Genomic DNA, 13,374 nt, shown 5'->3' with positions numbered 1-13,374 from the left:
AACTCTGGGGGCGGGGCCAGCTATCTGCATTTTAAGCCCTTCTGGTAACTCTGAGGCTAACGTTTGAGAAACACTGCTGAACAACTGATAAGATCAGAGGTTCATTTTCTCAATTACATGCATATGAATCACCCACATGATCGATTTGGCAAATACCCCTACAGAAGCCCTGGTGTTTTCACTCTATGCTTTTGTTTCAGGTTTTTCACTCAGCCTTGAATGCCCTTTCCAAGCCTAGTTATTTTCATCTGCTGAAACCTTACTCAAGGGCAAATTCAGGGATACAGCCAGCCCACAAAACCTTCTCCAATGAAAATGTGTTCATCCTTCAATTTCCCATAGAACTGAGTCTGTATCTCTTTCCTATCACCTAGCACACTGAGCTGGGTGTACACGGCCTATTGAGTCTACAGATTACAAATGCCCTGGGGGGAGAAACTGTATTTTAGTCATTATATCCCTCATGATACTTTATAAACTATGCTCGCTACAAAAAATGAGAAAAATAGTCTCAATCCTTTAAATGAGTTTACAAACCAGTTGGGATATACCCAATATTTTAAAAAGTTATTCTTGGTGCTTGCTACAGGTGACAGAAAAATATATGATGCAGGCATAAGCTCAAGAATTTATGATGCAGTTGGAGAGAAAAGACCCACATACATGAAAAATAACTAAGAACACAATGCAACTTGTGTGTCAAAGGAAAGTAACAGCTGTTGGCAGTCAGGATTTTTTAAAAGGCAGAAAAATTTCAGAAAAGACCAAGGAAGGAAGAGGAAAGGTATAAAGCATGTGAATAAGACAATGAGACGCTCAGTTTGGCTAACATTAGAGGATTCTTGTAAGAAATCAATTTAGAAAGTTAAATGAAAAGGAGACTTTAAAGAGCCTTAGAGGGTGGTGGTCTAGTTGGGTGGGATGGGGGGTGGGGAGGGAGCGGATGTGTGTATGCATATGGCTGATTCACTTTGCTACGCACACAACATTGTAAAGCAATTATACTCCAAGAAAATAAATAAGTGAATGAATGAATGAATGAATAAAGAGCCTTAGAGGGAATTCCCTGGCAGTCCACTGGTTTGGACTCTGAGATTTCACTGCCGTGGCCGGGGTTCAATCCCTGGTCGGGTAGTAAGATCCCACAAGCCACAAGGTGCAGCCAAAAAAACAAAACTTTAAGACTCTACTGGTACAAGACAAAAGATGTCTAGAGTTTCCCTTTAGGCCCTATATGTATTTCATTTGTTCATTTCAGTTATCTTAACCTAACCACCATTACCAAGCAAAGATTTAAACCGAAGGTTGGCAGCCCCTTTTCCAGTGGCATGCTGAGTCTTCATTCACTCCAACCATGGGTGCTTGTAACAGATGGGGGCTGGATGCTGGGGTAGGTCTTAAATTTCAGGGAAGAACCATGAGCATCAAAAGACGATGATTAAATTGCAAATACAAAGAAAGGTTTTCATCTAAAACCCTTCGGACAACACCTTAGCAAGGATAAACTTGGAGAGGCTATAAAGATTGGATACCACTGAACACAAATGACAAATTCCAGAGTTTTCTACTACTCTTCGCACTGCGGGAGGGGAGGGGGATCAGATATGCCACAACCTACTTTGCCTTGATAACTTTTGGTATCTTAGCATAAGCTGCTCACCCCAGTTTACAAGTCAGGCTGAAAGCTAAATATTCTAGGTCTGCACTCTCCAATATGGTAGCCGCTAGCCACTTTAAATTCTTTTAAAACGAAATCAAGTTAAAAATTCCGCTCCTCAGTCAGAACAGCCACACTTCAAGCGCTCAAGAGCCACAATGCAACATATAGAATAATTTCCACCATCATAGAAAGTTCTATTGGACAACACTGTTCTAGAACCTCCAGGAACCCTCTACGTGCCAAATGAACAGTGTCCTTCAAAGTGACCACCTGAGGAAATGGTAAGTTTATTTGAATAATACTGCTTTGGTCAAAATATTTTTAACTCTTATTTATTTATTTTTTAAAATTTATTTATTTTATTTATTTTTATTTTTGGCTGCATTGGGTCTTCGTTGCTGCGGTCGGGCTTTCTCTAGTTGCAGCGAGTGGGGGCTACTCTTTGTTGCAGTACGCGGGCTTCTCATTGCAGTGGCTTCTCTTGTTGCAGGGCACGGGTCCTAGGCGCGCGGGCTTCAGTAGTTGTGGCATGTGGGCTCTAGAGTGCAGGCTCAGTAGCTGTGGCGCACGGGCTTTGTTGCTCCGCGGCATGTGGGATCTTCCCAGACCAGGGCTCGAACCCGTGTCCCCTGCATTGGCAGGTGGATTCTTAACCACTGCGCCACCAAGGAAGTCCCCTTAACTCTTCTTTTAGAAATAACTTCATGGCTTCCCTGGTGGCGCAGTGGTTGAGAGTCTGCCTGCCAATGCAGGGGATACGGGTTCGAGCCCTGGTCTGGGAAGATCCCACATGCCGCGGAGCAACTGGGCCCATGAGCCACAACTACTGAGCCTGCGCATCTGGAGCCTGTGCTCCGCAACAAGAGAGGCCGCAATAGTGAGGGGCCCGCGCACCGCGATGAAGAGTGGCCCCCGCTTGCCACAACTGGAGAAAGCCCTCGCACAGAAACGAAGACCCAACACAGCCAAAAATAAAATAAATTTAAAAAAAAAGAAAAAGAAAAAAGAAATGCAGTGTTGGGCCCCATCTCAGATTTAGAGCCTGCATTTAAAAAAAAAAAAAGAAGAAATAACTTCAGAGACAGTTTATAAGTTGCACTTTATTAGTGAACCAAGGCGACAGTGACCATCTCAATCTCTCAGTACTCTTCTTTGGACTTGGCTCTTAAAACACTACTAGCTGTTTCCAAAACTTCAATCCAAAACCTCAAAAATATAATGACGTGCAGCTACTGAACATAGCAAAAATTTATCCAAGGCACATGGGCCAATTCCAACAGTTCGAAAAAGTATTCATGAATGGCTTATCACTATAATTAATGAACACCTCCCTAAATGAAAAAACTAAGTTCTGGTGTATTTTTTTCATTTATTTTTAAGGCAGTCACATCACTTTATTATCCCACCTTCCAAACTATAATATTGCAACATATACCACACACAAGAACCCCCAGAATCCTTTATTTACACCACTGACTGATGCCACAGTTCTAATATTTTCCAAGCCAAAAACCGTTTGTAAAATGTTCATCTCTAGAACTTAACAACTCATTTCTGAATAGTCAACAATAGCTACTGTTTTGCTAGTACATTCTCAAATGGGAGACAGAGAGACCTACTTCCAAAAGCCAACTATGTAGCAGGGAGAAGAGCCCCAGGCCACCGGCAGCTCAGCTACACAGTCCCTTCTGCCTCCCTCCCTCTCAGTGAAAGGGTTACATTTCCACCTAAAAACGGGAATCTTTGTTGCCAAACATCAACACCAGAGGAACAGTTTTTGTTTTGTTTTGTTTTGTTTCTGTGTAACCTACAGGTTTATTTTAAGAAGACAAAAAAGCCAAGCCTGGAATAAGCAAAACTTTTGAACTAGATTAACAGCCTGTGTTTGTGATTTAACTCCTATATCTCATCTAAGTAACAAATATAAAAGAGCAAGATATTTATTTCAGGGAAGCAAATAACCTTAAAAGACCTATCCTCTTTGGTATTTCTTAAAAAGAAATGTGCATTGTATTTCTTGAGAATGTCAGCTTTACTCAAAGTTGGGATTTCAGGAAGTAGGACTATTCTTCCACCCAACAAACAAATTGTCTTCTGGGACTTCCCTGGCCGTCCAGTGGTTAGGACTCTGAGCTTCCACTGCAGGGGACACGGGTTCGATCCCTGGTTGGGGAACTAAGATCCCGCAGGTCACAAGGGGTGTGGCAAAAAAAAAAAAAAAAGTCTTCTACCCTCTATGAAGTCAAGGACAGGTACACATTTGTCTAGTGTGTTAGATACTGGAAAATACCGGCATCTGGGGAGGTTTCATGAGATTAAAACAATGCCGGGACATAGAAAATGCCACAGATACTAGCTATTACTATTTTTAAGAATCCAAGCACCACACTTTCCTCTCAGAAAGAACCTTTCTCACTACACATCACTGGACAGGAAATTACATACAAATCACTCTCCCATTCTAAACAAACAAATTTTCAGAGGTAGAAGATACTGTTCAAGACTATAACCTTCTCAAAACACAGAACATATGCTTACTGCAGTTATTCCTTTTAATAAGCAATTTAATAAGCAATCACCTATCATCTGCCTCATAAAGGTAAGAACATTGAAAACATCCAGATAAAGAAAACTTTTACTTGTAGTAAGAACAGTGGTTTAGTTACAAGGACCTTGAACGGGGGAGGAAAGAAAAGACCCTACTAACGAAGCCCAAGTTTGGAGGTGACACTACTGCCATCTAACACTTTATGCAAGACACAGAGAGCAGGTACTGCTCCAGCCACCCCAGAAAACTGCCACAGTGTCATTTCAACATGCCTCTGGGATCACTTCCCATCTGCTAACACCCACTACCATTCAGACCCCATCCTGATAACCCTTCCATGAAAGAGGTCTTGCAAAATGAATGAAAATTCAGAAGTTAAAGATTCAGTTCTATTCTCCCTGCATAAGAATATATGCTGAGGGCTTCCCTTCCCTGGTGGCGCAGTGGTTAAGAATCCGCCTGCCAATGCAGGGGACACGGGTTCGAGCCCTGGTCTGGGAAGATCCCACATGCCGCGGAGCAACAAAGCCCGTGCACCACAACTACTGTGCCTGCGCTCTAGAGCCCGCGAGCCACAACTACTGAGCCCACGCACCACGGTTACTGAAGCCCATGTGCCTAGAGCCCATGCTCTGCAACAAGAGAAGCCACCACAATGAGAAGCCCGCGCGCCGCAACGAAGAGTAGCCCCCGCTCGCCGTAACTAGAGAAAGCCGCACACAGCAACAAAGACCCAATGCAGCCAAAAAAATAATAAATAAATTTATTTTTTAAAAAAATGCTGAAAGCACAGAAATGCTTTCAATAGTGAAAACTGATCTAAAGCAGTTAAATATTGTCCCCATAGATAAAACTGACTTTAAATTGGCAATTTTGAGTGTCTACAACCTATGTGTACAGGACGACTCATTTCTGAAAAGCCAACTGAAGGAGACTCCGACACATTTGGAAGGGAACACACCAAGCAAATCTAAAAAAGCCTCCTAGTCTCAAAGAAAGTAAATGTTTTAAGACTCTAGGTCATGTGTGTTTAGGAAAATAGGGACATGTGACTGTTACAGAGGGGAAAAAATAGGGAATACATAGGACAGTGCTTTAAAAAAGAGGTCTACTTCAGAAACTGGGATGTTGAGTCTCTCGAATACTGACATGCTTTTCGGGGGAAAAAGCAGTAACAACAACAAAAAAATTTTGCCCACTTCATCTCTCAACTCATGGGAATAAACTTAGGAAAAGGGTCCAATATCTACTTAAATAAAAAAACAGGAGGGTGCCCTCCCTGGCGGTCCAGTGGTTAAAGACTCCACGCTTCTAATGTAGGGTGCATGGGTTCAATCCCTAGTCAGAGAACTAAGATTCCCACATGCCGTGCAGTCAAAAAAAAAAAATAGGAGGGAATAATATATCAAGTGCTTGCACCCAGCACACAGGAACACAGAGGTCCTTGAAATTTTTGTTTGTTAAAGGAGGACAATCCTTAAGAAAATTATATTATGTATTAACCCTTAGAGACTAGATTTCTGGATATCTGTGTGAACCAACACCTCTTCTTCCAACTCCCACTAAAACAAGTACAAAGAGCAAAGCAATATATTCAGAACCAAATGGTGACAACCTCTCAATTGTGATATATCAGAATTTAGGCCTCTAGGTGATTAACTTATACCACTGACAAACCAAGTCTAATCATTCCAAATTGTTACTTGTCTAGTGCTATAGATACATTTTCACAGAGCAAAAATATTATGTTTATTTGCAGGGAACAGGAAAATTGACAGCAAATTTCATAGCTGATTGAGCCACTGGTTATCTACATACCTATTCACACAGCAAAATACTTCTGCTCCACTGCTGAGTTTTCTATTTTCAAATGTCCTGCCAGAGGATACTTTAAAACAGTGATATTCTTATCATTATACATTATTTTTCAATAAAATACAGAGGGTCCAATGTCAGTGTCTTTACTTTTTATCTACTGAAGTTGCAGAAAAGTCGACACAAATCTAGCAAAATGAGACAAACCGGTACCTCATGGTGTCTGCAGAATTGCAAACTGTCTGCCAGGCCTCACCTCATATCCGGGCAGAAGTTGGGCAAACACTGTGAGCAATCCTGGCTGTGAGGTCACAATGACATCACAAACAGGGATTCTGATGCCTGACCGCCTCTAGGAGGCAACCTCACCACGTTAAAGAAAAACCAGAAGGTTCCATAATCCTGAACCTGGAGCCGATGACCCAAAACAGGCACCTTGTCCCAAGAAATTATCCTCCCATGTAAAATTAAGCAGCATCATTCTCCAGTGTTGACCAGCATAGGCAATGCAGGTGAGCAGAGAAAAGCTCATCCACCTGAAGTTAAGTATGCAGCTCACCACCAGGAAGGTATTTTTATATACTTCAAGTTTGCAAGTTTTTATTTCAGTTCAGTTTCAAACACCTTTCCTTAGTATTCTGTCCTGGAAAATTAAGCTATATTTAAGAATTCTGAAAACTGAGTAGGATGTAAATCATAAACTTAAAATATCACCTTGGCCTTGCCACTCTACCACATCGCTAACTTCACCAATCCCAATATTTATTTACTAAGAGGAATAAGGATTATAATGTGTAAGCTAGAGGCTCATTTCGAAAATGCCAGAAGTACAAAGCCTCACCACAGCTCCACAATAGTGTATCTTTGCTAAGAAAAGCCAAAAATGCCAGAGTGTTGTCATTGTTGTGGTTCCCTCCCCCCACCCCCATGAGTTCTGGAATTTTCAAGCCAGCACAGAATAAGAATTAGTGACATTTTATTGTTACTTCTAAGAGGTTAAACATTCTTAAATTGGAAGGAAATGTAATAAACGATTAACAGTAATTATCTCTAGGTGATGGGATTACTGGCAGTTTTTAATACCCTCTTTGTGTTTTCTTGGGTTTCTCAAATTTTATTTAACGAACAGATATAATTTCTTAAGCAGGAAAAAAACTTTTAATGACTTTTTTGGAGCCACAGTAAAATGGGCTTCAACCAGGGAGTGAGGAAGCAGACTCCACTGTGCTATGTGCACACGAACATGAAACCAACAGGCCAGTGTAAGCAGTGAGAAGTGGGTACCCATGGGGAGAGGCTAGGTGTTCACCAAGCCGACTTCTTTCTCTTCCAGGAGTCACAGACCTCGTTTCCCAGCTCCCTTTGCAGCTCAGGGTGACCACGTGACTGAGTCCTAGCCAATGGAATGAGAGCAGTGCCTGGGATGTGTGCACTTCTAGGCCTCCCCCGTAATATCTTCCCATTCTTGGCCCTTCCGGTGGCTTGATGGAGATGAGCAGGGCAACCTCAAAAGCATGGATGGAAGACAATGTTATCACAACTCGGAAGAAGCTTGAATCCCTGCATCACTTCTCTTCATTCCCCCATCAGAAAATACCTACCCTGGACTCCTCCATAACTGAAAATAAACTTTCATCCATTTAAGTCATTAAAATTAGTGGAGTTTGCTACAGCAGCTAGCTTTTCTTACCTAATACAGTGGCAAAGAGATAAAAACTCTTGCTAAGATCTTTGGAATCATCTCAGCTAAGTAAACTCAAGGAATATTTTAGGATAAGCACCTGAAACAGAAATGCTTCACATCACAAAAAGCATAATTATATGAAAGATAAATAAACGCAGTGGTTAAGAATCCGCCTGCCAATGCAGGGGACACAGGTTCAAGCCCTGGTCCGGTAAGATCCCATATGCCGTGGAGCAACTAAGCCCGTGCGCCACAACTACTGAGCCTGTGCTCTAGAGCCCGTGAGCCACAACTACTGAAGCCCGCGTGCCACAACTACTGAAGCCCGCACGCCACAACTACTGAAGCCTACGTGCCTAGAGCCCGTGCTCCGCGACAAGAGAAGCCACCGCAATGAGAAGCCCACGCACTGCGAGGAGGAGTAGCCCCCGCTCGCCGCAACTAGAGAAAGCCCGCGTGCAGCAACGAAGACCCAACGCAGCCATAAATAAATAAATAAATAAATAAATTTATTTTAAAAAAATAAATAAATAAATGTACTGTATTTTTTTTTTAAAGCAAAAAGACATTTTACTGGGGCTTCCCTAGCGGTCCAGCAGTTAAGGCTCTGCGCTCCCACTGCAGGGGGCGAGGGTTCGATCCCTGGTCGGGGAACTAAGATCCTGTATGCCGCATGGTGCGGCCAAAAAAAAAAAAAAGGCATTTTACTGGCAAGAGCAAAATATGTTTAAACAACACATAAGTCTGACTGTATGTAAGATAAGACTGACGATGAGTTGGTAAGTGTTCAAGAGTTAGGTGATGGTACGACTCACTTTACTTTTGTAAATGTTTGAAATTTCCCATAATAAAAAATTTTTATTATAGAAGATACTTTAGTAAAATCCAAACTCCACCTTCTTCCTCACCCCCTGTAACCTAAAAAAAGCTTAAGCAATTTACAGAAATGACAGGTTCCTCAAAATAAGCAGTTCCCCACAACAAGCATGGTATAAATTATGTCCAAATGAAAAGAAATAAGTCTTCATAATTCTTCTCTGATTTCCTAAGGTTTTGTTTACTCTTTTGTTGTTGTTTTGCGGTTTTTGTTTTTGTTTACTGTTATAAAAAATGTATTGTTTTTTTAAAAAAAAACATTAGGAAAAGAAGGTTAGATTAGGAAATGAAACACCTGGATTCTGTCCCAGATGGATGACCTTAAACTAGTATTTAACCCCTTCCTGGAACTCGGCACTGTCATCTATATAACCTAAGGATACTCATTACATTAAGATCGGTTTCTAACTCCGTCCTTTCGTAGTTCCACTGTTTCAGGTTTCAAATCCAAACTCCCTAAGTGACAGGGCAAGGATTCACAAGTGAAAGGACTTGTGGCTCAACCTCTGCCAAAGTAAGAGTACTCTGTCATGAGGGAAGGAAGAACCACACCTGACAAGATCGGCCTCTAACAAGTGCAGAGTCTCCTGGTGCTCTCCAGCTCGGCACCGCATCCTCCGAGGCAAATCACATCTCCACACTCCCCCACAGTCCCTTTACAGTCCATGTTGCCCCATCAGCAACATGAAAATACTCCTCTATTTACCAAATCTGGAAATTCTATCGGGAGGCAGAGGAGAGTTGAAGAATTTGCAATGAATTTAACCTGCCAGGAGAGGGAGTTTAACAGTGAGCCTCCAAAAACAAGCTGCCCCCGACTGCAGAGTGAGCACCTACCTGGACGCTCAGGTTTCTGCTCGACCCTGCTGGGTGCCCACGAGGAGACCGGGCATCAGACAGGCTAAGTGACTTACCTGCAGACAGCTGCACTCTGAGACTTCTGAGCTCGTGTCTATTTCTAAAATGTTAAAAGTCCATGCACTTTATAAGAGAAAGGAAGGGGGAAAGAAGTTCTGGTTTAATGGAAAGTCTAGTTTAGAGAAAGATATTTCTGAAGCTAATTTTCAAGTCAAGCTAGAGAGAAAAACTCAGAGGCTGTGTTCTAATATCATGTTCCTGAATTTGGGAAGTTCATTCACAGCTTAATCCCCTCCCCTGAAGTCACGGTTACATAAGCGTCTGTTGCCTGCTGTGTCACTTGCTGTCCCCCACCCCCAATACAGGAGCCGCCTTGTAACCTGAGCTCCTCTGCTTCAGTCACTGAAAACACTTACACAACACCCTGGTCGCTTTCCAAATTGACTTGTACTTCTACTAAGGAAAGCCAAGTTATTCCATTTTTCCCCATCTTTCAGTTTCATTCACATTGATATTTCTGTACAGACATAAAACACAAAGTTGAAGATCATTTTCCTATTTTCTTCAATCCCTGAGTAAAACAAGGAAGGTCAAGTATTTCAACTTCACAGAAGGATAGCAAAGCACAATCAATAAGCTGGTAGGCTTGCCTGGGGCCAAGTTAAACATAACTCATCTCCTAGGTGAACAGAGCAGATACTCCTCGTATGGGAACTGCACAGTCATGCCTATTTATACACCCAAAGCCCACACTCCACTGCTCCACGCGGCACACCCCCACGTGTAAGGGCTTCTGGGGGACACAGGAAATGAATGACTCTAGAAGAATACAAGCAGACACATCGCCTCCTCAGAGGTCTTTTCTGACCGCTTCCTGCCCTATCTCCTCCTCCTCAGGACTGCTCTAGCCACCCTGCAGTCTGCTATAATTGAATGATGAATCATACTCACTCCTGTTTGGTTTGCACATCATGCTATGACTAAGTTTCTCATGGTCGGGGATAAAATTTGTCTCTGCATCCAACGGGCCTAAAAAAAGTATCTGATACACAGCAAGAGTTCAAAAAAGTCCTGAACTGACTCAACAAAACAAGAACACCAAAAATGATGCAATACTGCAATTTCCAAACTAAAGCATCATCTTCTAAGCATTTGATGAAGATGACAATATTATAAGGTTTCCCAACCCTGGTGCCTCCTTTAAAAAGTAGGCCAATGAGGCTATGGGCAAACTGTTCAATTACCACCTCCAGTGAATGCTATGTAAGAGCTGTAAGTCTCAAATTAGATTACCTTTGTTGACACAGAGATACGTGCTCTGTCCAACGGAAATATAATGCGAGGCAAATGTGTAATTTTGAATTTTCTAATAACCATGTTTAAAAATTTTTTTTAAACCAGGTGAAATTAATAACCTATTTTTATTAACCAAATATTGATATATGCAAAATATTACTTCAAATGTAATCAATATAAAATTATTAATAAGCTATTTTTACATTTTTTTTTTCCTATTAGGTTTTTGAAATGCAATTGTGTATTTCATACTCAGATCTCAACTTGGACTTGCCAATAGCCATATGTGGCTTATGGCTTCTGTACTGGACAGTGCAGCTCTAGAACATACGCTTAACGTAGATTATAAGGTAGCTCTCCTCTTGACATCGATAATGAACTTGCCAATCAGATACCCCAAGTCCCCGTGGGTATGCAACATTCGTCTTTCCTACCTCATTACAACACACATGTGAGGGAAAGGAAAAATGTGTAAACTCTTGAATGTAAAACTGAATAATTTAATTGTTCTTAAGATAAAAAAAGAAAAAATAACATTTCTAGTAAGAGGACCTTTTTTTTAAAAAAATTTTTTTTTTTTGTAAAAGGACCTTTAAAATATCTATTTGACAGGGATACATGATGTATAAAGAAGCCTTGCTTATAGCACAAGGCACTGCCCAGTAAAACTGATAGCTCAATGCAGCTTGAAAACACACCCACACAAAACTCAAAGCAAAGTACAGAGATTAAATTACAGATGAAAATTTAATAAGTGTGTCTCAATATACAAGAAAGGAACCTGAGAGGTAGTGACTGGCAGATTTAAGGGCACTGTAGCAGGAGGCAGCGTTTCAAGCACGAAGAGGGGTGTCAAAGCATCGTTCTACTGAAGTGGCGTCACGCTCAGCTGCTTCTGGCTTTCTGATTGCAGGAAACCAACATAGTCAAGGAAGGGTGGAATAAGAACATGTGGAAAGACAGGCCTGGAGACTGGAGGGGAAAACTATAGGAGAGAAGGAGGGGCTCAGGATGAAACTGCATTGTCAGTTATTCATTTCTTACTAATCTGTTATTTTTTTCCCCCAAACTTTAGTAAATTGGCTTTGACTTAGAAACAGTCTAATGGCTATAATTTAAAATGTAAGACCCAGGGAAGAAAAAGCAATGTCCCAAGTTTTAACATCTGGGAAACACGTCAGTCTACTGAATGAAGACACAGAACACTCCTTGGGGGGTGGAGAGGGGAGCATCTCCTCCAGGGCGAGGGTTCAATGTGCGGGAACGATGATGAGTGACGTGAAGCCACCTAAGGTCAGCCTAAGGCCTGGGCCTCCCAGAAGCTTGCCCCTTGAACACAGAAAATGTGTGTGATGTCACCAAACACAGTTTAGGGCACAGGTCACCAAAGAGCCACTGCTTCACATTAGTGTGATAGCAAGTGAGATAAACTAAAGTGAAGAGTGAGCAGGGGATTGGAGCCATTTGGTTTTAGCAGCAACTAAGTGGTTGGCTTAAAGGGTAAAGCGAGAGGTAAGTCTGCTGAGGCTGGCTGATGACAGAGAGGGAAAATCCAAACGGCCCCTCTGTTTCTTTATTCCACCATCTTCAGCAGAGCATTCCAATACTCAGGAATAACGGAAAGATTAGCCAGGGGAAAAGGTCATACAGCCCTCTCAGAAATAAACACACACAAGAAGTGAAAGTGAGAAAATGAGAGAATCTATCTTCCAGAGAGGTGACTGTCCTTCCGAGTGCTATGCCTAAAAGGGTGGGGCAGTGTCTCAAATTTGTTCAGGAGGCCAGGGCATCTGGAAACAGTGGTGTTCTTAAGAGAATACCACGAAATACTGAGATACAGTACAAAGTCTAAAACATCTAAATGCATCCATAGCAGCAGAAGACGAAGACAAACTAAGAAGCCCTATACAAGGTGAAAAATGAAATTAAGAAAACCACTGTTCATTATTTAGTTTCTTGTATACACTGGAAAAAGTAGCATCTCAGTCTAGCCTAAAGATTACTAGCATTCTCCAACAATCACCTGGCTAAAGAAACAGAACCTTCTAAGGACTGAAGGTTGCCTGATATCTCTCTCACAATTCATTCACGTTATTTTGGTACTGCTTTGGATAAATTTACAGTTAACCCACAAGCTGAAGACAGAGCTAGTAATAATTTATATTCGTGGAGTGCTAAGTTTATACTTTTCAGAAATCATTACAAAGCATGACACAAAACAATAACGTAAGTTAAAGGGAGGGAAAAGGAGACATGGGAGACACAAGTAAAATTAAAATGTAAAAACACCAACTTAACTGTGGTGCCACTTGTCAGTACTTCCATTCAGGCCCACATGTACCAAATTTACTACCTTGTTTTTACAGGATTTACTTATACTAACTCCCAAGAGACGCGTGTCGAAGTAAGAGTACTAGCATTTATCCTTCAAAACCGTGGTCCTCACCGTCTTCACTTGCAACAAGGAACTAGTCCTTGTTGACTATGGATCAATGTGCCTTTCACATGGTAGATTCCTTAACAAATATTTATCCAATATTAAAGCCATGTCCTTTTTTTAAAAAATTCCATTGTCAACAATATTCCTAAACACCAGTATTTCCTCAAAGATTTCCAACCCCTGAGCAGCCCTTGCTA

General features: G+C 41.6%; 1 protein-coding gene across 13 annotated transcripts in view; it reads right to left on the bottom strand.

Annotated features, from left to right (window-relative positions):
• The window catches only part of CLIP1 (CAP-Gly domain containing linker protein 1), a 125,735-nt gene that overhangs the window by 100,146 nt on the left and 12,215 nt on the right, over positions 1-13,374 (bottom strand). The window contains exon 1 of one of the 13 annotated variants that reach the window (XM_036823885.1): positions 9,498-9,694. The exons of the other annotated variants lie outside the window; for them this stretch is intronic. The gene's annotated coding sequence lies outside the window, so the exon portion shown is untranslated. Of the gene's footprint in view, positions 1-9,497; positions 9,695-13,374 lie in introns of those variants that run through there. 13 annotated transcript variants of the gene reach the window in all.

This window comes from Balaenoptera musculus, chromosome 14, assembly GCF_009873245.2.
Source record: "Balaenoptera musculus isolate JJ_BM4_2016_0621 chromosome 14, mBalMus1.pri.v3, whole genome shotgun sequence".
Classification (NCBI taxonomy): domain Eukaryota; kingdom Metazoa; phylum Chordata; class Mammalia; order Artiodactyla; family Balaenopteridae; genus Balaenoptera; species Balaenoptera musculus.
This window is presented reverse-complemented; position numbering and strand designations above follow the sequence as displayed.